The sequence below is a fragment of the Lichenostomus cassidix genome, chromosome 2, assembly GCF_008360975.1.
Source record: "Lichenostomus cassidix isolate B80296 chromosome 2, HeHo_3.0, whole genome shotgun sequence".
NCBI classification, from domain to species: Eukaryota; Metazoa; Chordata; class Aves; order Passeriformes; family Meliphagidae; genus Lichenostomus; species Lichenostomus cassidix.
The window spans coordinates 58,590,167-58,616,287 of record NC_139482.1 but is presented as its reverse complement, the minus strand read 5'-3'; the positions used below and the strand labels follow the sequence as shown (position 1 = coordinate 58,616,287).

The following is a 26,121-nucleotide window of genomic DNA, read 5'->3' as shown; positions in this document are numbered from 1 at the left end:
TTTCTTGCTGTCTGGAGGAAGAGAGGTTAAATAACAGAAGGTTGCTATCTTGAGTTCAAAATAGTAACGTCTTCAAACAACCTCGGCTATTTGGAAGATCAGAACTGCAGAAAATGCTTTGTTTAAATTGTTTTTAACTTGTTTTTCTTAAAAGTTAAGTAGTCTCATTTTCTAGAGCTGCTAAGCACTCACAGATTCTATGAATTCATTACCTTGAAAATATAAGTTAATTATGAAAAAAAAAAATCTTTCACATGTGATTTTTCCTTTTACATTTAAGATATAAACATTGTCAAACCATTACTAAGACATTTCTCTCAGATTACACCACTCAAAACTATTGGTAGGTATAAGCATCAAGACAAAACAAAAAAAAAAAAAAAAAAAAAAAAAAAAGAAAAATAAAAGGCCACAAAGGAAGTTTGTTTAAAACAAAGACAATTTGCTCAGTATTTTGATGTATGAGACAGAGTATGTTTGCACCAGAGGAGAAGCATACCTTTCATCAGCTGCAAAACCTTGGTGTCAGGGGGTGATATAATCCAAATGGGTCTCAGCAGCATGTTCCACAGTATCCACAAGTTTCAGCATGAGGATCTTCCACTTCCTCCGGGAGACCATTAACCATTAGCATGAATCCAAACAGTTAAGATGTTAATTAGCTGTATGGTCCAGTTTAAACCATGTTAAGCAGCCCTGAAGAATCCCAAGCTGTATTCCACTATTCGAAGAGTAATGCAAGATGGCACCCATCACAGACCAATGTTCTGGCAACCACCCCATTTTCCCAACAATCATGTTGTGACCTGTTCAAATACAAGGAAGAAGTGTTAGTTCGGCACAGTAACTCTGCCACACCACTCGGGGACTAACATACAAATATAAAGTCATGTTCTTCTGAGTAATCTCAAACACATATTTCTTCACAGATTTAGAAACATCCTAAACTTAAAGCCCACTGATGGCATTTCACTTTAAAATATCACCAGGCTGGAGAGTAACAGAAAAAGGTTTAAGAAAAAAGCTTTCATATATCTCTACAGATTGCACAGTCTTACATTCCAGAAAGCACTGAAGTGACAGGAAAGAAAGGTAACATAAAGGCTCTTCAACTGTCTTGGCAGGTATTTCAAAACTAATTAAAACAGTAAGTCAATTTAAAAAAACCAGCAAAAATAAAACTCATCAACCCTTTTGTGGGAAACATATGTGATCTCTTCTGCCTCCTTAGCCCTGTCACAAGATCCCCTCACAGCACCTCCACCGGCAGATTTGCTGCTTCAGCTGGGACCTGAACTATGAGCACCACGGATGGCATTTGGCCCAGCAAGAAGCCAAAGCAGCGAAACCCATGTCAGTCTACTCAGGTACTCCCTCTGTGCAATTCCTTCAGAGGTACAAAAAGCAAACTTTAGTTACGTTGGGGAAGGTACTCTGAGGAATGGAAAGAAGAGTTTGAGTACTCTGCGCAAGGGGAACAATGGCGTGAAGAACAGCATCGGGTCTGCCAAGATGGAGTGGGAGAAAGGGAAAAAACTTCCACACTAAGGATGACAGAGAGGAACTAGAAGAAGCTTTTAGAAACTGGAAGATGCCTGTACATAGAGATGAAGACAAGAAGAAAGCAGAAGGTGAATCCTGGTGAACAAGAATTATGGCTAGAAGTTCCATCTGTGTAACTGGGTAACCTGGGTGTAGGGCAGTCCACAGAAAAATAAGTTTAGGAGAGAACAAGAGGAAGCTTTATGTTTGCTTCACATCAAGAGAAACAAGAGTATCTATGCATAAGGGAACAAAAAGATCCTGGCAAAAGGGGTTTCTCATGAGAAATACAAGCAAGCATAAAGGTAGAAGAGTAGCTGGGAAGGGATCAGGAAGGAGGAGAATGAGTAACAATAGAATGTGAAAACGTAGAGACTTCAGAAATTCTGAAATGGGTAGATCTAAGGAGAGAGAAGGACAAGTAAGAAATTGGGACAATTTCTTGTGTTTTCTTAAACACAATTTTCTTGTGTTTAAGAAAACACAAGAAAGTAGAGAACTAGGATGAAAAAAGAAAAATGAACGGCTATTACAGAGCACAGAAAAAGAGGATGGGGAAATAATAAGACACTAAATTGATCAAGATAATTACAAAAAGTACAAAGAGCACACAAGTAAGTTTTCTGGAGTTGCGATGCTTGCTCTAGAAGCGTGAACCAAACGGAATAGAACAAAACCCAAGGCAACTTATTGCGTTTCCAAAGGGGTGAAGGGAATTGCACGGGGCAGGAGAAGCACAGCCGAGGAAGGGCCAGCCTGGACTGACCGTTCGGAAGAACAAAGTCCTCCCTCTGGTCCGTCCCTCTGCTCCTAAAATTGTCCCTCGGCACTTCTGTGTGGCTTGGTTCCCCGGGATGGTCCCACAGGGGCAATGTGTTGCCCTGTGTGGTGTCTCGGCCCCCGCGGCCCAAGCTGGCACACGGCGGAGCCCCCACCTTGCCCCTGCTGCGCGCTGCCCTGCCCAGCCCCACGGCCTTCACTAGCCCCCCGCTCCCTGGCCAAGGCCGCCAGGACTCCCTACAATCCCGTCAAGTTTTCCCCGTCTTCAGCTTTCCTCTGTCCCAGCTCTTAAAAACACAGCTCGATCCAGAAAGCCCTCCGAGTCCACTTCCCTACCCCACGAAAGACAAGGAAAAAAAAAAAAAAGTTAAACCTCTAAAATCTAAAATAAAACACAAAGCAGGCAAAAAGGCAAAAGAAGGAGGCAAGACCCCCCCCCCCCGAGTAGTGCCCCCCCGCATTACGGGAGCTCGGGCGGACTGACTGCCCTACCCTCCCCAAAAATACCTGCATGGGCTCCCAAAAACACAAAGGAAAGGCTGGGCTGGCCCACAGCCGCCTCCGCTGAGCTCCCAGACCCGGGCGCGGATGGCAGGGCGGAGAGGGGGGGCGACGAGGGAGTCGGGAAAGAACAATAAACCCCAAGTCCGAACGTACCTTCTCCTTTCTCTAAACTGTGAAACCAGATTTCCTTAGAAGTCTACGGCGGGGCTCTTTGCTTTTAAGCGGCGGGAGAGCTCGAAGAAAGTTGAGTAAATCTCTTCGGATAAAGTTGCCGAAGATGAGTTAACCCGGGAGAGGCGAGGGAGAGATGGAGAGTTCATCCGAGTTTCTCCTTTTGTTCAAGTTGCCCGAGCAGACAAAGAGCCGGCAGCGGCGGCAGGTCCCCCGCGTCCCTGCTCCCCCCGCGGTCCGGGCGCCGCCGGGGTCCCGTACTGCCCTCGCCCCCCGCCTCCTCCCACCACCGCAACTTTCCGTCTGCTCCATCCCTCCTCAGCCCCGAGCCCGGCTCCGGCGCAAAACTTCCCTCGAACTGAACCTCTCAGAAAAAGAAAACAATTTAACTCAAGGCGGGGGAGTGGGGGGTGGAAAGGGAGAGAACCATCTCTCAAATCATTATTTCCGGTAGATGCACCTCTTTGTTTGGATTCCCCCGACTGTCAGTGAGGACAAGCCTCTGGGGATCTGCTTTCGGACAGTTTGATCTGCCGGAATGAGACGGGCAAAAGCAGGACATAAAGAAAAATAACTTTAAAAGAAAGAAAAAGGGGGGGGGGGTGAAAAGTAAATTGAAAACAATATAAAACTCCGGAGTTGCGAAACGAACCCTTTTTTCATGGACACGGGAAGTACACAAATAAACAACTGAAGGGGAACTTCGGAAAACTGTTGGCTCTCCTCCCCCTCCTCTTGGCACTTTTCCAGAGAACGAAACAAAAAAGCCCCCCGAAAGCTCCTGGCCGGGGCTCCGTGCCGCAGCCGCCAGCTCCTGGCATCCCTACCTGTTGCGTAAAGCGCAAAGATGGGGCCGACCGCATCCGTCCCAAAGAAACTACAAGGGAAGGAGGGGACCGCCCTCATCCCACGGCCCCTTCACCTGCCCTCCGGCAGCCCCCACGGGGACACCGGCTGGCAGCCCCGGCGCGGACCCGGCGGAACGCGCGGCCGCGGCTCGGCGGGCAGCCGTCGGGGCGCCCAGGTCCCCGCTGAAAGTTTGGCGGGGCGGGGCCGGGGTGCGCCGCGGCCTCGCACCGAGACAAAAGGAGCGCGGAGCAGCGCTGCAACTCACCTTGGACCGAGAGAGTGAGGCTGAAGAGACACCTTCCGCTTCAGCCCTCCTCCTCCTCCTTCCCACCCCCGGCCCTGTGGCGACGGCGGGGCCGCGGGACAGACTCACGCTGCGGACCGGAGCGCGATCCTCCGGCTCGGCCCCGCCGAGGGTCCGCTCCCCGGCGCTAAACAAAAGCGGGGGAGAGCGGCCCTGCCGCCCCCGCCCCGCCCGCCCCCGCTATCCCTATCTTCTTGGTGCCCACCTAGCATCCCAGCGAGCCGGCCCCGCGCTCGGCAAGGACGGGGGAAGCGAGGCGGCACGCCGGGAGCGGGACCCCCACGTCGGGGCAGCGGGCCCGGGGCTGCTGGCTGGGCGGGAACGCTGCCGCGAGGTGCCGCCGGCTGCGGGGCCACGACACGGACCCGCTGCTCATTGTCTGTCCGAGGGTGTGCCCGTGGAAGGGCGGCGTGTTGTGCGTGTGTGCACTGCGTGGGCGTCCACAGCACGCGTGGGGGTCTTGTGCGTTTGTGCACACGGTGACATGGGTGCCAGAGGCCCCAGCCCCCAGGGCCCGAAAGATGTCCCCAGTGCTGCTTACTTTCTTTTCTTTTTTTTTTTTTCCTTAAAAGCGAGGGGAACCTTGAAGAAGTTACTAGGAAATGGTAGTTAACAGCAGCGTACACTTGGCATGGCAGGGCTAGTTTTTCAGTCAGAAAACAGAGGATGATCTTGAGATGTGGGGGGGTTTTAGAAGGAAGAAGAGGATGGAAAGGGCACACTATTTAGCCTTTGGTGTCCTGTTGACAGCTCCTACAGTCCCTGCCCACCTGTGACTCTTCCTATTTTCCTTCAGTTCATGTTCATTTCATGCTAACAACCCCAACTTGTCCTTCTTCCAGTTCCTTTCCCCCTGCCCATCTTCCCTAGCTTTGAGGCTTGTTCAAACCATTCCCTCCTACCCAATGCTGTCAGCCTCTAAATTTTCTTCAAAACATTTTGCAACTCCTCTCCCAGGATCAACCTTTTTATCCTCATGCTCCAGAGGAACTGCCCCCAGCTCTTCCATTCCCGCCTGTGATTTATATTGCTCTCAGCCATTGTCTTCCTACATTCTGCTGCAATGTACATTGATGTTGGTTTTCATTATAGATTTCTGAGGTGAAATTATAATACATATCCTAGTGTAACACCAGGCAGGAGAAGTGCATCTTTGTTGTCACTCTTTACCATTCATTTCACCTTCATCTGCCCTTCTGCATTGAGTGCTCTGGAGCAATGATCTTTACACTTACAATTTCCTCCTCAGGTATTTTCTACACACTGTTTCTCCCTTCCATCCATTTCTGACTTTTCACAGATTTTTATTCTCTTCATCTACACTATCTTCATGGTTGTTTTGTCCATGTTTCTCTTTCCACCGCTGCAGTTTTGTTTCCTTAATCCTTTGGTTTCATGGCGGAAGAGGAATGTTGACTGCACCATAGCCTTTTCCTTACTTTCATCCTTATTTTCTTTGGTTTTCACATGCACTCTGTTAGCAGGACACACTGAAGTCCAGCAAACATGTACTCTTCTGGTAACACATATATAGTTTTTGCTGTGCTTCTTTCCCAGATGACCCCCAAATCCAGTGGAGGACTCTGCATTGTGGCACAGCCAGCAAACATCTTACAGAGGGCTACTCTTAGTGGCTTTCTCTGGAAGAACACAAATTTTACAAGTAGCTCCTTTTGTCATGGGATTTTGGCTTTGGCAGACATCAAAGACATTGCATAAAGGTGTAAGTTGCTGAGAATTTGTAAAGATGTTGACTTGCCCCATGGCCTGCCTGCTGAGTTGGAGTTTGTGGGGCAGGATCACCCATGTGCACTTCTCTTTCTTCCCTTGGAAGCTGGAGGCCAAAAGCTTCTAAAAATATCTAATCATATGCATAGTAATTCTCTGGTACTGGTGGTATTTAAACAAGGTATGTGCCTATGTTATTACTTCATTATGAGTGATAAAGACTAACTAATCATTCAACCAGAGGTCACCAGTTGCCTTGGTAATCATCTGTGATTCTGTAATCATGGATCACATTCAATACACACACAAAGAGGAGAGTCACCGTTGATAGTGAAGAGCTAACCAGGCAAGGATGAGAAAAATAGAAAAATTGTTTGAAAGGACAAAAATGTCAGAAACATTTCAATAAAATCTATTGTGTTTTATAGAAGGGCTTATTCAATGGATAAGTGGCCATCTGCTGTCGAGACAAAGTTTGGTTGAAATTCCCTTGTGATTCATTGGCCAGGTAAAGAAAAGCATTAAACAGGAAAAAGGAATACATAAGAGGCAATAAAATAAGGTGCACTTTATGATAATTAACATGAAATAGAAATTATATATTGTACAAAATTATTTGGAAAAGTCAAAAACATTATGTAAAAATCCACATCTTGAATGGATGAAATTCCAATCATTTTACAGTAAGTGGGGAATGAAGCATATCCTAATAATGTTCATAGACCTGTCAGTAGAGATAGTAATATTTCTAAATATGAGACAAAGTATACTAAAGATGATACCTGTGTTCTGTAAGTGGAAAGACAAATATTGAACTCAGAAAATAACCTACTTTTTTGTCTTTGGGCAGCACCTATCTCCAATAAACTCTGAATCTTTAGCCCCAGATGCCTTGCACCGTAACATTAGAAAGTACTTGATCCTTCATGTCACAGTGATGATCAGTTTAATAATCCTGGAATGACATGGAAATTATGGGAATCTTTTGCCAACATTGTGCCAACATGAAAAAAGGGCAAACAGAGCAACACAGATTACAATACTCCATTTTGCCTGACATTCATCCCTGAAAAAATAGTGGACAGCCTGACATGGGATTAAACTCAAGGAGAACTAAGGATAAGAATAATGAATCTAAAGCACTGTTCCTTCATCTATAATTCCTTTTTTGCCTTTGTATTTAAATTTCTGTGGATGTAGGATGGGTCAGAATAAAGATCTATTGACAGCTCCACGTGCTGACGGATCTGGCTTGAAGAACACCACAACAGTGAAGAAATTTCCCATAGAGTGCCAATATTAAAACATTTCCAAATGGCAGTGACCTAATCTCTTCTGGTTCCCAAATAATGGGAACAAGTGGCCTATACGACCTGTGTTTGGTTTTTAAATCCTTGATTCCCACACTGCACAACCACATTTTTCTTAATTCTTTCGGCTATCTGATCTCTTTCTCTCTCCATACGACTTTCACTGTGTTTCCCAAGCCTCCTTGAGGAAAGGCTTCATCAAAATTAACTCTAGACACAAATTCAGGACTTTTAAGATCACAAAAGTTCATTAAATCATCATATAAAAGGTCAAACTAAACAGGAAATGTGATCCAGCTTCTTCTGTATTTAGCCTGCTTGTCCCTATTCCTCTGAAGTCTGTCCAGAAATGTGTTCCATTTTGCTAAGACATTATGTGACACACAGTCTACCACTTTTCTTAAGAACAAAGCCTTATAACCCTAGCCACAAAAAAAAAAAGAAAACAACAAAACAAAAACAAGTGCTGGACTTCACTTTAAATCAAAATTTGTTTGTCTTTAGTTTCTAGTTACTTTTTAAATTTATTTCATGTCTCGCCACCACATTAAATTAGTGTATAGCTAATTTTATAAATGGGGGCCTCAAAGCAAGACTTGCTGCACAGGACAGGAAACCTTCCTGCAGAGATAATGTACTTACAGGATTGTTTTAATCTCTTTGAGGGATTACTTACATTAACTTGTTTAGGTTCCATTATATTTACCAAGAAAACATACAATTGCTTGAAGTTTGCCAGCTGAGTGGGTTTCTGGGTCTGTAGCACTCATTCAACATTTGGCTGTCCCACTAAGGACAATGGCCATTCAGAAGCACACGTCAGTGCCACAACAATGGTGTGAAGACTGGACTCCCCCAAGCCCTGTGTTTCATGTAGCTGCTGTAAGCACCTACCATGCACCTACCAAATCAACAGCAGCCCAACCTGCAGCAGGGAGCTGGGTGCTGATTATATCTCACTCCCCTTATCACAGAGTGCCCCAGAAGGGGAGGGCTGGTTTCAGTTCTTTCTATTTTGAAACATCAGTTTTAAACTCACAGAACTCATAGAAAAGTTGGCATATATCAGCTACAGTAACTGTCTTTGCTTTCATTGTGAGAAAAAAAACTGCACATAAGGTTCAGTGTTGCCTGACCCTACTTGCCTGAGAAGTGAATTACCACTCACCCTCCAAGAGCATCTGAAAGTTCTGGCTTTTCTGTGAGCATTAGGATGTTGACATGTGTAGGAAGATGAGCAATGCAGCAGATAATCAGCAAAAAGTGATCTTTTAGGGGATAATTCAGAGGACCTGCCGTGTTTTGCTGTCCGAACAAATATTTTTGCTTCTCATTTTATTTTTCTACATGCAGATGCTGATTTCATCACTACCGCCTTTTGTAGAAGTGTGAATTAAATCAATAGGTCAATCCACTCCTGTAAATGTAAAGACCAAGAAAGAAAAACTTGCAAATGAAAGAATTGTTTTGGCATGAATATATTCTTCTCTGTAGACACATACCCATCAAATTCATAGAATGTTTCTTTTTTAAGGGGAAGGAAAAGCTCAAAACAAAATGAAAACAAAAACCCAACCCAAACTATATTATTCCAAAAGGGTAGAAAGCCATGAGCTTTCCAGCTCTTTATAAAAATCACCTAAACCTAACATCAGTTCATAACATCAGTACTCTAGAGAAAGAAAATACAATTCGTAATTGATTTGCAACCAGCTGTATTTTCCTAGTGTTTTCTCCTAAGCCAGCAAAAGGGCAGTGAGATCCTCTCTGGTCTTCTTGTCCATAAAATCTCCATTTTGATCAAGCCAAGGAAAGTCTTAGCTTGTAGACCCCATAAACATAACTTTTTTTTTTAGATACTTAGACCACAGCCTCCTTGTCACCTCCATTTATGTCTTATTGTGTTGGGATTTTTGGGGGGGGGGGGGGGGGAGGTTGGATTTTTTTATCCAAACCCACCCTTTTTATTTGGCAAATCAATAATCTGACACAGACCTGACTCCATTCTTTTTCTTTCACCTTTTCCTCCAGAGTCTATGGTTTTAATAACAGATTTTATACAAGAGTCCCTAGAGAAACAGATAATTCCCATGAAAATTCAAAAAAATTGATAATATCCATTCTTCCCACTCCCAAACAATGTTCAAGTCATTTCTAGTTGCATTTCAACTGATTTAATTTATTGTCCTCCTCTTGGTTTATTGTGAAAATGTAAGCTTTTCCAGCTCATCATTTAGTGATTTAAGAAATCACCACACAATATTGACAAAGGTGCTGGACCAGAAGTGTTGTCAATATGAACTCTTTGGTTCATAAAACTTACTGAGCAGTCACCTGAATATCTGAGAAGCAGGGAGACTATAAAATTCTTTTTTTTAATTCCCACACATAGAGAATATACAGGACAATGCCAGGAAAAAGATTTTAATCCTATTTACAACCTTGGCCATGTTTACAGGGCTTTGTGCACCTTGTTTTCATATGAAAAACCTGTTTGTAGCTTAATAATATATCTTTGTGCCTTCATTATATGACCAGATAGATACACAGAGGTTTTTGTGGTCAGCACAAAATCTAATTTGGGACTTCCCCGTCTCCACAACCATAGCCAGTCTTACAAAAAAAAAGGCACTTCCGCTTTATGTGGGTGCGGTTACACCATCTGTAGCCCTCAAAAAAAAAAAAAAAATCTATGAGACAGCACACACTTCCCCTTCAGGCACAAAGAGACAGGAGAAAGAACCAGGCCAGAGAGTGCAAAGCTGCTCCTCTTCTCCTGGCTCTGGACATACTCAGTGCTAGCAAGGACCAGGGCACAAGAAGCTTGTGCTGAGGGGTCTACTGCTTCTTGGACAGCTTGAAAGAGCCAGATGAAGAAGGGAGCAAGTGGAGAGCTGAGGAAAGGGAAGAGGATGATGGACAGACTCCACCATCCTGTCAGAGGCCATGCAAGCAGGCAAAGCCTCCTCCAAGCACAAGGCTGCCCAGGCCACCACAAGACTGCACTGCAATTCCACCTATGCCAGCACAACAGGGTTTGTCCATCCTACATAATACCAAGTTCTCTGCCACAGATCCAACAAACCAGTCCAACCTCCCTGCTTTGATTTTGGCCTGTGTAAGTGTTGACCTACTGTATCTTTGGGTCTTATGAGTTTGACCCTTTCCACACAGAAAAAGGTATGGCAAAAGTGTGGACATACACCTGCCATTCTGAAGGACAATGGAATTTAATTTGTTTTTGCAAGAAATATCAAGGTCACCCTAAGCACAGAAATACTATACAGCTCTGGTAAAACCAGCATAGTAAATATAGACGTGAGATAAACTAACTGTCTGGTTTTCCATTTGCCTGTGACCTCTATTACTGTTCTTTGTTCCTTTGTCTATAACCTCTATAATTGCCTTTTTGGTCCTTTGGGTCAATATGATTATCAGTCTCAACACTGCCACTGCTTTCAAATTTTTCAAAAGAAACCTCATGTGGAAAGATGCAACCCTATTCTGTTTGTGAGTTATTCAAAAATGTGTGCCTTTGACTAATACAGAATACTTTCAGTAGTAGATCCATATTCATAAAAGGGTAGCTATTCAGTCTTACCACTTCATTTCTCTTTTGTCACTATTTTACACAAAATTATGTACCACATTCCATCCCTCACCTCTGGGATCCATATATTTAAGATTTATCATTAAAATCCATGTTCATCACACAATCTTCACTCACAGCAACAAAACCAAGCAAACAAAACAAAAATTCCCCACACAAAGTTCAAAATAACATAATCACAAAACCAACTTACACTAAATCTACCCACTGTCCCTTACCACAGTTACAACAAAAGCTCTTAATGACCATTCCAGTCTCTAACACAGTTCATATCTTGTTTTGCCTGTTACTTCTCCTAGTTACTATCTTTATCTCAAAATCTTCATGATCCCAGGTTTTGGCACCAAAAAGACTGTCGTAGTTTGACCCTAGTTGGACACTAGGCACCTATCAAAGCTTTTCTATTGCTCCCCTCCCTTCACAACTGGACAGGGGAAAGAAAATATAATTAAGGGTTCATGAATTGAGATAAGGTGAGAGACCAAATACTGTCAAGGGCAAAACATACCCAAATTTGGGATATTAATTGAATTTATTACTAACAAAATCAGAGCAGGATAATGAGAATTAAAATAAATCTTAAAACCACCTTGGCCCCACTGGTCCCTCCTTCCCAAGCTGTACCTCCTACTGCAGTGGTGCAAGGGGACAGGGAATGGGGGTTATGGTCAGTTCATCACACGTTGTTTCTTCCTCTGCTCAGGGAGAAGAGTCCCTCCCCTGCTCCAACGTGGGGTCCTTCAGTTCTCCATGAACTTCTCCAATGCGAGTCCACCTCACAAGCTATGGTTCTCCATGAATTACTGCAACGTGGGTCACTCTTCCACAGGGTGCAGTCCTTCAGGCAAAGCCTGTTTCAACATGGGTCCCTCAGAGGGTCACAAGTCCTACCAGGAAACCTGCTCCAGCGTGGGCTCCTCTCTTTACAGATCTGCAGGTCCCTGCCAGGAACCTGCTCCAGCAGAGGCCTCCCTCGAGGTCACAGCCTCCTCTCAGGCATCCACCTGCTCCAGTGTGGGTCTCCTCCTGGGCTGCAGGTGGATCTCTGCCTCCCCATGGATCTCCATGGGCTGCAGAGGCACAGCTACTTCCCCATGGTCTGCGCCAGGGGCTGCAGGGGTGCCTGGACCTGGTGCCTGGACCATCTCCACCCCCTCTTTCTTCACTGACTTTGGTGTCCATGGAATTGCCCCCCTCACATATTCTCACTCTGCTTTTCTCTGGCCACAATTACATTTTTATGCACAATAACTTTTTTTCTTCTAAAATACGTTATCACAGAGGCATTTACAACCATTTATGATCAGCCCAGCCTTGGCCAGCAGTGGGTCTGTCTTGGAGCTGGCTGGCATTGGCTCTGCTGGACATGGAGGAAGCTTCTGGTGGCTTCTCACAGAAGGCACCCCTTTAGTCCCTGCCCTGGTACTGAAATCTGGCTGTGCGAACCCAATGCACTACCCTGCTAACATTTTTCAAAGCATATCCTTGTTTTAATAAAGACTAAACTACAAACTGTGCACTGAAAACCAGCATTTGGAGGAGTCCAGTCTTGATAAAGATTACTTGGTATGAATGAAATACATGTAATAACAATGTCAGTCTGATGAAAGTTGAATTTATCTCTGTATTCCATGAGTAAGAAGATATATACAGTCTCAATGAGAGACTGCTTGTGCTCCCTCAAGAAAGCTGAGATGTATATTTGTCAGTATTGGTAAAACAGGAGATCCTTTTCCTTAAACCTATGATTTTTAAGTAGACATTCAATCCAGCTGTCAGTGGAATGACTGAAAAATCATTGACACCAGTATTGATAATGTCTACCTACATGCAAACACAATATGAGGTCAGTGCTTTCTCCAGCCCCACTCATGCAATCTCCCACACAAGTGACTTCATGCATATGTGTCTGACTAATACATGTAAGCTGTAACTTTGGATGTCTCAGTCAAGTTCTGTGGTAAGTTCCAAAGGCAACAGCTTGAAACATTAAAACTTATCCCCTGTCTCTTTTCCCCCTCATATTTTTTTTCTGACCTGTTATTTTTAAGAAAATGTGTCAAATTAAAAAATAATAACGCTCAAATAAGCCTCTTCTCTTCAAATTTTCACTTCACACAATGCCAGAGGTGTCATGAAAGGAACATGTCATTGATAATATGTGACTGTTTGGAATCAGATTTGAGAGATGCATAATCTGTCAGTAACCTCTGCCTGTGAGTTCAAATTACAAATTCTGTATTTATTACACATGAACACACTATGTTTCCAGATTCTGCCTCCACAGACAAGAGGTAACGTATGGGTTCCATAGGTCAATTGGTACTTTATATTAGACTCCAACTACACATAACTATTTTCAATAATACATTCACAGAGTCAGTGATCAATTTTTTAAAATATTTTTTGTTTTTACAAAGTGAAATAAAGTGTGGGAGAGGATAAGGAGAGGCTGTGTCCTTGGTGATGACAGGAAAAGCCTGGAGAAAATCACCATATGAATAAAAAGAGGCAAATATTTACTAGATAAAATCCAGGCAGAGGAGAAATTACTACCTAAAGGCTGCAGCTGGTTGTCTCTGCAGATTTAAAGGATCAGCTACCAAGACTGTAATTCTAAGAAAATCTCCTATTAATGGATAAAACTCAATTGCACACTGTTTAGTACAGGCTGGGCAGCGAGAAATAAAATATTCCTTAAGAAAAAGAAAAACTCTAGTTTCCATCATTGCAGGATACTGAATTGGCTTCACTGGTGCGACACATAACCACATCTTGGTGGCAACTGGTGGCTCCCATCACCAGTTCATTTCATAGGTCACCAACTGGCCATCAGATTGTAATGACTTCTGGCTATTTCTAACTGGGATTTAAATCAGTGACCTGAAGTAAAGACACTCATCCTATTACAAGCCTCCTGAGCCATGTAAATTCCAGTGGAGCAGGGTTTTTTTAAAATTCTTCTTAAGCTTACTTCACACAGATATAAATGCTCACAAATTATTTGATATGAAGAAGAGTCAGGCCTTAAATATTGATAGGGAGCCTCATTCCTCTTTTCTTTGGTGAAAACTCTAGAAACCTCTGGTTTGCATTATTCATTCACTAAGCCACCTACGTATGCGATGTGCGTGTGAGAGCAGCTTCAGCAATTTATCAGCTTTAGTGATGGCTGAATATGCAGATTTCATATTCTAAGTTATCTATCAGAAACACCTGGATGCAGATACCAAAAACACTGAGAGTATTTCATGTGGTAGTTTGTTTCATGCAGACACACTGTACTGAAAAGGTCGGTTTAAAAGCACTGGAATGACTTCTGGGAAATTTCCTTTGCTCTTAAATCATCTACCATTACATCAAATAACAGTCCATAAGGTCTGCACTTCCATTGTTACAGACAATTAAAACCACAAAATAACAAAGCAACGTAACCCAATTTCTCCCATCTTCATTGAGAAACAGAAACTGAAAGTTCCACTCCAGGAAAAGTTTCTGCAAATTCAGAATATGAATTGAAGGGAAACCACTGGATTTGAAAAAAAATAAAATAAAAAGTTTTTTTAGACAGCTACACATGGAAAGTTTAGGTCATTATATTAATCACATAAAGTGAACAAATATCTGTGAAAAACTGAAATTCATGGAAATCATATCAATAACTAACCACAATCAGAGGCCGCAGAGTCATTATTAACCTATTGATGCTGAGCTTCCAGCCACCATATCTTGTCCAGCCACCAGACTATCTCTTTTAATCTATTTTAGTTAGAAAATGTCTAGTTACATTGTTAATTTCCGGCATTTCTTTCTGAAAATTAAATCAATATTATATTTATATACCCAGTAAAAATCAAGTTATTATTCTAGTAAAGAATTCCAAGAAAAATAAAAATTCTGAAGTTCAAATCAGCATGAAAATAGATACTTTCCTTGTTCTATCATCAAGGAAAGAATGTTCTGTAGTGTCATAACATTTTTAAATATTAAACATTTTACAGCATTCTTGATTTTGAATTATAAATAAATATGAGTATCTGAAGAGGGAAATGTCATTTGAAGTGACCACAGACAACATGGCTTTCTAGAAACAGGAAACATTTCACTCCATGGGACTAAACACCTAGTTGGATGACAAATAAACTGTAGACAAATTAGATTCTTAGCCAGGCCTGTGCTGATCTCTGTATATAAAACATTGTGTTCACACACAAAATCCAAATAGTCAAGAAACACAGAAATCATTTTGTAAGAAAATTATCAGAACTTACAAGGCAGAGAAGTACTTAGATGCAACTGCAGCCCAAACATCTCAAACTTCTTAAATTATCTCCAAATTCAGAAACAGAACTTCTGAGAAGGACAAAAGAGTTAGCATGCAATAATGTGATTAATTCGCCTTAGGCAATTCTCTTCTGTGGGGAAACGCTGCTGTTACCTTTTGGTGTCTAGAGGAGGGTATCCTCTTGGAGGGGCATTCTGAGCACAAAGCAGAGAAATGGGATTTACTGATAAACATCTGAAACCCATCGTGCCCACCCTTCCTGGCAGTCAGGACTGATTCTTCAAGTCTTCCTGCATTAGAGGGGCTCACACACAACATCCTTCACTGTCCTCCCCATCACACAGTGCCATTGCAAGCCTGTGCAGACCTTTGCAGAAGAAGGTCCAACCCAGTGCTCCCCAGTGAGTACCTGGCTCTGCTCACACAGCCTACAGCCACCCCCAGCCCACACACCTTCGCTACAGGGAAGGAGGAGACAACAGTGGAGAAGGAGGGACAACAGTGGCCAGTCACAGCCTGTGAATGCCAGCACACTGATGCTGCAGGACGTCCCCAGCCTGCAGGCTGGTCCTGCCACTGCTACCTACCAGTATGGTCAGCATTCAGGTTAATTCTGTGCATGGGTTCACAGAGCTGATCAGACGGCAGAAACTGGGTGTTATTCTAGGATAACGTTGCAGGATAAAGTTCATTGTATTTGGATTTTGAAAGGTAATGACAAGGACTCTTGGAGTCATGGGATTGTGATCTGCTCCTCTCTGGAAGAGGACCAAGCACTGACATCTGTGGCTTAAATTGTGCAGTAGAATCTATTAATAAGAAAAAAAAATAATATTTCCCTTTCTGAGCACTCCTGTACTTCCTACTTCAAGCTAGTTTACATCACCCTCTTCCCTGCTGAGTCACATAGAGCCAGCTGGAACTGTCAGGTGGTTTATACTACATCCTGCAGGTCCTGAAGGAGGTTCTTCTTGTACTAAATTATTCCTCAGTTTTCCAATCATAGGTGAAGAGAATTGTGTCAGCTTTTACTGACAAAAAATACCTTTAAAATCAGAACATATATGCATAAACAAGCCCCACTAAACAAAGTAGATAAGTTCAGTAGTAGAAGAGAATGATTCCCGAAGGGGAATACCTGACTAGCACATTACTTGAGGTCCCACTATGGGACCCGAAGCAGATTTAAAGCACTGGTGCCTTTTCTGCTTGAGTTCAGCGCACGTTGCATCAAATTTCATAAAATATCACTTTGGGGGTCCTCTTTAGAAAATTATGAAGTATTAAAACCAGCCAGAAACATCAAGGCATATTTTCACAACCCTAAGTTGTATTGTGGATGATAAGGTGAAGCTAACTAATTAACATGTGAGCCAATCTTCATTTTCTCACATCTGATGCTGCTATTTAAGTGATTTTTGGGTCTCATGGCATTTCAGCTGAAGTGCAGAATAGAACAAATAGAGCACAAAAGGCCTTTAGCTGTGCAGGAAGTACAAGGTAGAGCTGCAATGGGGATCACTTCTTACTCCTCCTGAGCCTGCACAGCCTTTGTCAGGCAAAGCTGTTCACCTCCAGGAGTGGAGGATTAAGGTATTTATTCATAATTTACGCCATTTTGAAAAGCTATTGTCAACTCAAACCCAGCTTCAAACCAAAATAAGATGACAGAGATAGAACACAAAACTTCATTGCCTTGAGAGGTTTCTGTGGTCTTTCTCCACTGTTGCCTTTGCTATCAAATACAAAATGTTCAGTTTGAATTTGGGTGTGTTTGAGAAATTTGCGTTGTTTCACTTATTAAACAGGACTTCTATAGCAGAATCAAAAGTAGTCTTTTTTTCTTCTTAATTAAGGGCAACATTATTTTGTTTACTTTTTATTATAACCTATTTAAATAGTTCAAACCCCTTTATTTTATGAATGCAGTTTCTAGGACATACTTATATTCCACTGAACAATAATAAGAAGTATTTGATCAGAGTAAGTAATTTATATAATAGCATTGGAGGTAACACATTATCCAATTCAACACTTATTACTATAAATAATATACTAATCTCCCCTTTAAGCTGAATGGCTACTTTATTAAAAAATTCTTTGCACGAAGGATGAAATTAAATCTAATCTCTGATATAATATCTCGTGAAATGGACAAGGCCTAAAGCAACTTATGTCCTCCTTCATCTCAATATTATTATACATGGCAGGAAACCTTAGAGAACTGCTTATCAGCTGTTAATCAAAACTCAACCTACAAGCATGGTACTCTCAGAATTTTAAACATTTCCTAACTTCTATTGGTGTACACATTAAGGGAATTTATATTCAACCTGTGCAGAAGATCTTGTGAAATTCTATCACTATAACTCATGCCCATTGGGTATGTTAATTTGTTGCAGAGAAATATTTGGGAACAACTTTTGAACTAAAGAAAGTGAGAGGAAAAGAAACACTGCTAGTGAGAGCTCTGTGGTATTGCACATAAAGATATACAGGGCTGGAGAAAAATCAAGATCTTGAGCAAAAAGGCAAGACATTTTCCAAGAGCAGCTACTTGAGGATCAGAGGAAAGGGACGTTTTGAAGTTAAAAGGACTATATTTATTCCTCTACAAAGTATTTTTTTAAAAAAAAATAGAAACAAAAGAAACACCATCCTCAAATTTGATAGACTTAGTCATGGCTATAACACAAAAAGACAGTCCTGTTAACATCATTTTTATCACCATATAAAGTGTAATTTTGTCTTGGTTTCTTAGGTGGTTTTCTATGTGTCCCTTTCTACATTTGCTGCATGTTTGAGATTGAAGGTTCAGGCATTATGTGCCCTGCCTTTACAGCAACAAGGTACTACCAGACACTTGGATGACAGAAATGCTAACACAAATATGTGAGATGAGGACCTTGTTCTGCAAGGGCTGAATTAATAGTCCATTTATTTCAATTAGCACAGTTGGCTGTTTTACGTGCTTAGTGCCTTTAAACCTGAGCAACATTTTAAGCATGGATGGCCAGATAAGACTCAGATGAGACAGGACTTAATTAGAACTGTGTTACAATTGCTATGTTTGACTGTCACATCAAAAATTTTAATAGGAAAAAAGTCAAACTTACGTAAGTGGAAATCAAGAGTTGGAGGTTAAGTCTTTTATTTAAAAAAAAACCCAAAGTTTCTGGCAATTTGTTACCTTTTTCATACCTAAACCTACCTTGGTCAAGCAGTTTTAGAGGACCAAGAGATTTTAGAAGGTTAATTTTAGGAGAAGCTTCAACCTGTGGCTAGCACAGGTTTTTCCCATGAGAAATTTTCTTGTGTTTTATAAATAAAGATAAAGTTTGGATGTTGTTGGAACAGTGTCTCAGAACTTGGACAGTGCAGGCCTGGCCAATCAGGCCTGAGGGAAGGCTTCTGACTGACCAATCTGGGTGACTTTTGAGAACTCTATATATGTGATGAAATCAAAACAATAAAGGTCATTCCTTCTTGCCACTGAGAACTGGTGCATTCATTACTCTGCTAGCTGCTCAACAGAGACATCAACCAACTATTATTTAACTTTGAGCTGTTATAATTCAGAACATCTACTTTGTATACATCTTCCATGTTTCAGAATATAGTTAGGGCCCCTTTGCTTTTTATCACATGTAAAAATGAGGGTGACACTGAGGGTCACACAGACCCTCCAAATAGTTTCATTGAAAGTTTCCTACTGCCACTTCAGGCAGTAGCTTCACTGCCTGAAGGAACAGACAGTGATTAACCAGCCCACACTCACAAGTAATCTTTTGTCATCAGGATGAAAGGTTAATTTTTTTTCTTTACTACGTAGTTTATAAAATCAAGATGTTCAAGATATCACAGTTAGCAAAGGAAAAATTGTGTCTTCCTCATCACTCTATACAGAAAAGAATGTTAAATACACTGTACATGTATTTAACTCTAAAAAAAGAAAAAGAAGTATCACAATATTTGGCTGCATTTTTGCTGATTAATAAGTACAAATGCCTTGTTCAGTGTCAAAAATTAAATAACTTACACTTCCCAGCACAACAAATCAAGAACATTCTCCAGTGATCAGGTCTTCCAGGAAAGCACAGGATACACAAATGAAGCAACAGGGATTAAAAGTAGAATGGTCCATTTTTTCCCTGTTCAGTCAGGCTAAGACACCTTACAAGACACTGAAATCTGTCTCTAAAATACTGGAAGACATAATGGCAGTTCAGCTCACCAGACACAGACTATCCAGCCAATCCAACAGCCTGTTAGGGCACACTCTTGCAAAAGCACTTTGGCATTAAACTCCACAACAGTGAGGGGGTAGAAATAACCCACTTTTGTCAACACCGCTGTTAGAAGCTGCTTCCAAGCAAGCTCTGAACCAGAATTCTTTGTCCTTGTCCTGGAGGCTCAAGATGGCTGGTGACCTCACCTCTCCACTGGCACCAGGTCGGCTGGAAAAGTCACCATGGACCTTGCAGGAGCTCCTGTCCCTGGTGGTTTACTCTTCTTTCTCCTGGCACAGACCTCAGCTTCAACACAGCATCTCTGCACTCTAAAAGAGGTGTGTGTAGGTTAAGGCAATGTAGCCTTTCCTGGCTGGGTAATGCTGGAACAAATGCCCTGCTAAAATAACTTATCAGAGCTACAAGTCCAAAGTCCACAGCAGATCTGGACCTTGCTTTTTAATGGCAACACATTCTGACAAAACTACTTTTTAGCTACCCAGCATATTCTAACTAACATCCCCTTCCCCCCCTAGATTTTATGTATTTTTAATGAAAGTCTAATTACTATCCAAATACAGTTTGAATGAATGCATGAGGAAAAATAAACATCATTTCGAAACTCAGAAAATATTCATTAATAATTTTTCTAGCATGATAAAAGTGTATAAATTAAGAATCTGTGTAAATATATGTTAAGCTACTTAAATATATGCAGACATAATACGTACTTTAGCCTAATGGTTAGCAAAAGGAAATGCTGAATTACAACAGCCAGTGAGAATCAGCCCTTATTTAGAAAAATACCTAGGAAGCACAAATGCAAAACAAGATGAAAATCAATTATTTAAATCAAGGTTTCCAACTTGACAATTTAAATCATGATTAAAATTGGCAATTTAAATGACTTTGATCTAAATCTATCCCCTTGATGTGAAACCAGCCCATTTTGTTTGTCATCATTGTTGTTCTCAGAGCCCCTGATGAAAAAATTATTTTTAAATGTGCACATGTGGATATTTCCTTATGAGTACACTTTGCTCTGCAAGTTTATAATTCATTTATTACAAGAGGAGCATTAACTACACTTTAGTACACCAATGGCACAACTTTATTTACCAAGAAATAATATTAAATGATAATTTTATATTTTAAGTACCAATATTTCTCATTTTTGCATATGATTCCCTTATTTCATAACATTACAGAGAAATTTAGAATTACCTGAGTTTTAGATCGCCAAGAGACCTGCCAGTAAAAGACAGAGCCACAGAAGCCTTTAGATCTGTCATTTAGCATCCAACATCCTTCAGAGGAGGCTACAAAAAGCCCACATCTAACCTGTAAGGCCACAGGACACCAGATCCTCTCTTGTGCCAGTGTCACTCAGAGTAGCACAACCACGACTCTCAAATGCTTCCAAAACCCATTTCACCAGCAGGGAATGTCTCTAGGCAAAAGGCTCTTTGGACTTGCCTTTTTAACTTGCTTTCCTGAAGAGGTGTCAAACACTTGTCTTCATCAATTCATCCATCCACCCAGCCAGCCACAACTCTTATAGAGGGAAGCTGAGATCAAAAGACACTACATTTCTACAGGTTTTGCACAGGGAGATGCCCAGGAGAAAGGATGGAGGCTCGGACTTCAGTTTAAATGAGCTCAGTTTAAATGAGGGCTGGGTGAGAGCTCCAGATAGGGCTGGCCAGAGGCATGAAGCTAATGTGCTCCAGGCCCTGCCAGATAGGCTGCAGCAGGAGCTCTCCTAACATATGGATGTGTAGAAACCAGGTTCCATTGGCTGACACAATGATCTGCTGATATCCTCACCTCTCAAGAAATTAAAACCTATCCTTTGTCTCTGACATTGCCTGTGGATACCCAGGTTGTATGCTCTGCCAGAATTAATCGAAAATACAGTTTTCTGTCTCCACTAGGCTCTTAAAGCCTTCCTCCTACCTCTTTCGCAATTGCTCCCTTAAAAACCCAGTTTCTTTTCAATCATCACCAGAAGTATTTCTCTTTTAACACCCAGGCTGTGCTTTAACAGTACTGGGTTTTTTCTACTTTTTTCTTGAAGTTCACATCCCCATGGGTCCCTGCTACTGCAGTAGGTTTTTCCTCCTCTTCTTCCCATGTATCTGGACTTTCTGATTCAATGACCATTTTCATGGCCCATGGGCGACACCATGACAACCTGACTCATGCTCTTGGGCACGAGTCTTTTTTCACAAGTAAGTTTATGCTGTGGTTCTTTCCAGCTCCACCATATGCTTATCAACTATCTTATTGTTCTCATGCAGCAGTGAAGAGTTGGACACATTCACCTCATGATCCCAACTTCTTAACTGTTTACTTGTTATGTTTTGTATGTTCTTTTATCATGAGAAATACTTTGGAAGAGGTCCCTGCTCACAGGTGCAAATTTACATCTTCTCTTCCAAACCCCTCATAAATACCTGTTTTCATCTGTGATACCTACAAAAAATGAAAGAGCAGCTAACTCAGGCTGCTTCTGTAGTGAGATCAGTACTGCCAAATGGTAATAGTAGTTTGTTTTCTCCTCATATCCATGGCTGCTTTTCTGTCCTACATTTAAATTATAAGCAATCTAAAGTGGATTTTCTCTTTTTGTCCTGTACTAATAGTGCATCAAGGACATGAGCTGCTGATCTAGGATTAAGGGCACCAACATAACAACAATAATAATACAATAGAAGAGGAGGAGGCACTGTGATTTCATTTCTATCTAAACCTGGAACAATTTGTTAATGGAATTAGGAAGCTTCCTTTATTTAATTATCACTGAATACGTCAGTCAAAGTCTAACTCCTGGTGTGTATCTTTCACTGTGATAATACAGTGTTTTAGAACTACATGAAGTACACCATTTAGATAAGCTGAGCTGGAATTTATGACTCTCCATTTGCAAACAGCTCCAGAGCACTAATATACATTTTCAATTCAAGATAGGAAAGCAAAGGACTCAGTTCATAAGGCTTCATGCTAAAAGTAAGGAGAGCTCAGTCAAAGAACATTTACACTTTCTTTCCCCCAAAGTTGATAGAAGAGTACAAAACCAAATATTTTTAAAATACTCAGGATTCCTTCTTTATTTTTTTAAATAAGAATGTACAGATATAGTCTTACTCTGCTCCTTTACCTTACTTCCTAGAAACATTTAAAATTTATTAGTTATAAGAAAAACCCACCAACCAAACAAGAAAAAAACCAAATCCACAATCAAGCATTTAAACCAATCCAGAGGAAAGCAGCCTAATAAGATTTTCCAAATGACATTGAGTCTTGGACAAAGTTTGCAGGAAGAACAGAAATTAATCTGAAGATGCCTGTTTCCGACTGCCTGTTTTATCCACTGTACCTCTTGTTTTTCCCCTACAGCTAGAACTATGCAAGTTCTTTCATTTGAAAATAATCATGTTGTTTTCTTATTTACAGAAAATATGTCCCCTCCTTTAAAATTAAGCCTTCAAACTATAAACAATTAGAGCACATAGATATTTAAATGCAAAGAGGAACTTCCACACATAATGAAAAATAATTTTGCCTTTCTTGGTGCCCTGAGTAAGTCTGAATTGATGGCATCAGAATCACATCAAATGCCACATTTCTGAATGACAACAGTGTCTATCAAAAAGTCTGATGAGCCTGAAGACATCTGAATTTGCTTTCATGGAAATAAATCACTCCAGTTCCAGGTGTTCAAATCTGGAGAAATGCCCAGACCCACCTTAAAACTGCAATTCCCTTTGCCAGTCACTGGGTCCCACCATCTCCTGTATCACTCGCTGTCAACAGCCCAGCAGTCACTTTATGCCTGGCCAATGAAACCTCAGTGGCAACCATCCCACTGTGGCAGAAATTATGCCTTCAGCAGTTCCAGGGGCCTGGAAAGATTTGGATATTTGCTTCACTTCTTTGAGAGGGACAGACCATGAGGTGCAAGTAGTCACAAACTTCAGGCAGGCTGCTACAGCAAAGAGTCACTCTGTCCTGTTTTCTCTGACACATCAAGAATGTGACTATTTGAAAGATGTGGTCAGACTTGAACCTGAGTGTAAAGGTTTCAGTGAGCTGTGCTGAGTTCACGCAGTCAGATCTTGTCTAGTTTCATAGCAATTTCACTTCTTCACAACAGTCAACCTGAGCAAGTGCCTTTTAAATTATTCAGTTAGATACCAGCTGTTTTCATTTAGCTTTCAGAAACACAATCACAGTTTGTACCCAGACTGGTGCTATTTTTGAGTCAATGTGCAGGGGTATTTCATCTGAAAGCCTTGGTCTACATTCAGGATGGTAATGTAGCATGGGTACATCTTGGATACGTCTTAAATTAGATTCCTTCCATTCTACTGGAAATGCAATGTGCCTTTTGCAAAGGAAGGAGATAAATGCTTAAATCTGAGAAAAAGGGGGTCTGGGAAGAAGGCAAGACGTAATGTTCTGGGTCCACTGTTACATAGTCCTTTGGTTCAAATAAACTCACTTAGAAGGGAAGATCTAACAAGAGCCATTTGCAGTTTCAGGAAGCTCTTCTCCCTTCTAGGACAGTTAAGCTTTGTTTGCAAGAAACACGGAGGAGCTATTACAGGGGGAGTTAGTGTACTGGTAGGAAAAAAAAGGCATAGGAAGTGACTCAGACTCATATAATCTGGCCAAAGATTCATTATTAGCCATGCTTTGAGTTATACCTGTCCAGGGGATTTCATTCTGTTGGTGTTCTATAGGTTGGTTGCTATAGGTTCAGTGAATGCTACTCCTTGCCTTGCAATGTTTATGTACAGTGCACAAAACAGAGCAGTTACTGACCAGGAAATTACTAAAACCTGAATAAGTCATCTTTTGTACCATGGTACACCCATCTTGGAGACAACCTCATCTATTTTCCTCATGTTGGTGACAAAAATCTACCTTATGTTTAGAGCTCATTTGAGGGTCCTGGAGGAGAGCGGTTGAAATGACGGGAGGTGGATAATAATTTTTGAACTCTGGCATATTAAGATGATCGCAACATGTGTAGACCCAGGAGGTCTCATTGTAATACCTTGTTAATGTCTTCAAAGCTTATCAGAGACGTTTATGGAGTTACTCTACATGAAAAAAAAATAACCCTAATAGATACATTTAATAAGTAGATCCAACATCCAGAATAAAAGAGCCCTGGGGAGGAGGGTTAAGCTCTAATCTGCTTTTTTCCACTTTGTTGTGGAAGCAGGTGTGGCAGGGAAGGGGCCAGCCAGCGTGAAGTCTCTGCACTCACATGGCTGATCCTCTGTCATGTATGATGTAAGTGTGTATGTCAGGACAGCTAGCATGGAGGCTGGAGAGGCCTCTGGCTCCATACTGTCCTTTCCACTCAGACAGGCCATTTCTGCTGGAAGCATAACACAGGAGCACAAAGCTTGCAAATGGGTTCAGTATTGCTGACTCTCTGGGAACCCTATTTTGGTGCTGGAAAAGAAAGAAAATACAATGCTGTCTGTGTATGCAATCACATCACACACTGCTTCACAAGGATGGGAAGGAAATTAAATGATACACAGGGGAGGCAGATCTGATTACTGAAAATTATATATACACTCTTGAGGTGAACAGTCTTCATCTAATTTGCAGGTAAATTAATGATTAACAAAGAAGCATGATCTATTAAAAATAAATTTCAGCGACAGACATATGCAGCCTATTATGCTGATTATTTCATTTAAACCTTCTAGTTCAATTTTTTCTGTATCTCTGTGCACTGTGAGATGAACTGATGGAAAAACAGCAGAGTTATAAAAATGAGTGTCTTAGCAAAGATGAAGAGACAAAATTGTCACAGTACAAGAACAAACCAAATTATTTATACCAAAGTTAAAACAGAAAATAGAAACTTCATTTTTTCACTCAGCACACAAACGAATTCCCTCAGCATTACCACAAGATGTTGCAGAGGCCACAAGCAGGAAGGGAATGCGATGGAGGACAGAATAAATAATTAGTGGAGTGAGATTCACTGGTGACAATGACTGTGTGTGACTGTAGAAATCTCTAAAATGCTGACTACCAGGGTGAAGACACAGCAATTTTTCTCTCCCTTGTGTGCTGAAGCATGGTTACACCTGCCAGGAGCAGGACTGGGGCCTCTCAGAGCAGCTTTGGCAGAAGCTCTGGCAGTGGTGGCAGGGCAGTAGGAGGGAATGACAGCTAAGCAATCTCGAGTCAGAGATTTCACAATGCTGGGGAAATACACCTCTTCATAGGCATCTACCACTCTGGCCCACATTCAAGAGATGATCCAGTGTTAGGCAATCCTACAGTCAGACACCAGTTGTGATTCCTAAAATCTGCTTTTCTTTTACATTGACCTTCATTAAAAAATCTTTTCAGTAAATGTGCTTTCTTTCACATCTGCTAAAGGGCTACTACTTTTCTTTCCAAAGCAATTACATTAGAAATATGGTCTATTACTAAAAAACAAAAGGGGGTGGTTTGGGGAGGAGTATCTTTGGTGATATATCCTTGTGTGGCTTTGTTCTGGGTACTTCCTGTAGTGAGACACTTGTCCTTTTGCAAGCAGCAAGGAACATAGAAATGTTTACCATTTACGTATACATGCACATATTTAACTGTTGTGTAGCATGACTTCCCATAGCTATCTGGAAGCAACAACTCGTGTCACCAAAGACTGCCCAGAGAAACAATCCGTTTGCCAACACTGGACTTTATTATAATGGAGGACAAAAACCACATAGGCAGGAAACCATAAAACCCCTCAAGTCAACTGTAGCCAACGGCCAGGGGGCCTGGAG

General features: G+C 41.5%; 1 long non-coding RNA gene across 3 annotated transcripts in view; it reads right to left on the bottom strand.

Annotated features, from left to right (window-relative positions):
• Window positions 1–3,186, bottom strand: part of LOC146441434 (uncharacterized) — a 258,283-nt gene extending 255,097 nt beyond the window's left edge. For all 3 annotated transcript variants that reach the window (XR_014849913.1, XR_014849915.1, XR_014849914.1), the window contains exons 1-2: window positions 2,980–3,186; window positions 500–806 (exon numbers count right to left, since the gene is read on the bottom strand). This is a non-coding gene — a long non-coding RNA (uncharacterized LOC146441434). The remainder of the gene's footprint in view (window positions 1–499; window positions 807–2,979) is intronic.
• Window positions 3,187–26,121: the final 22,935 nt, after the last annotated feature.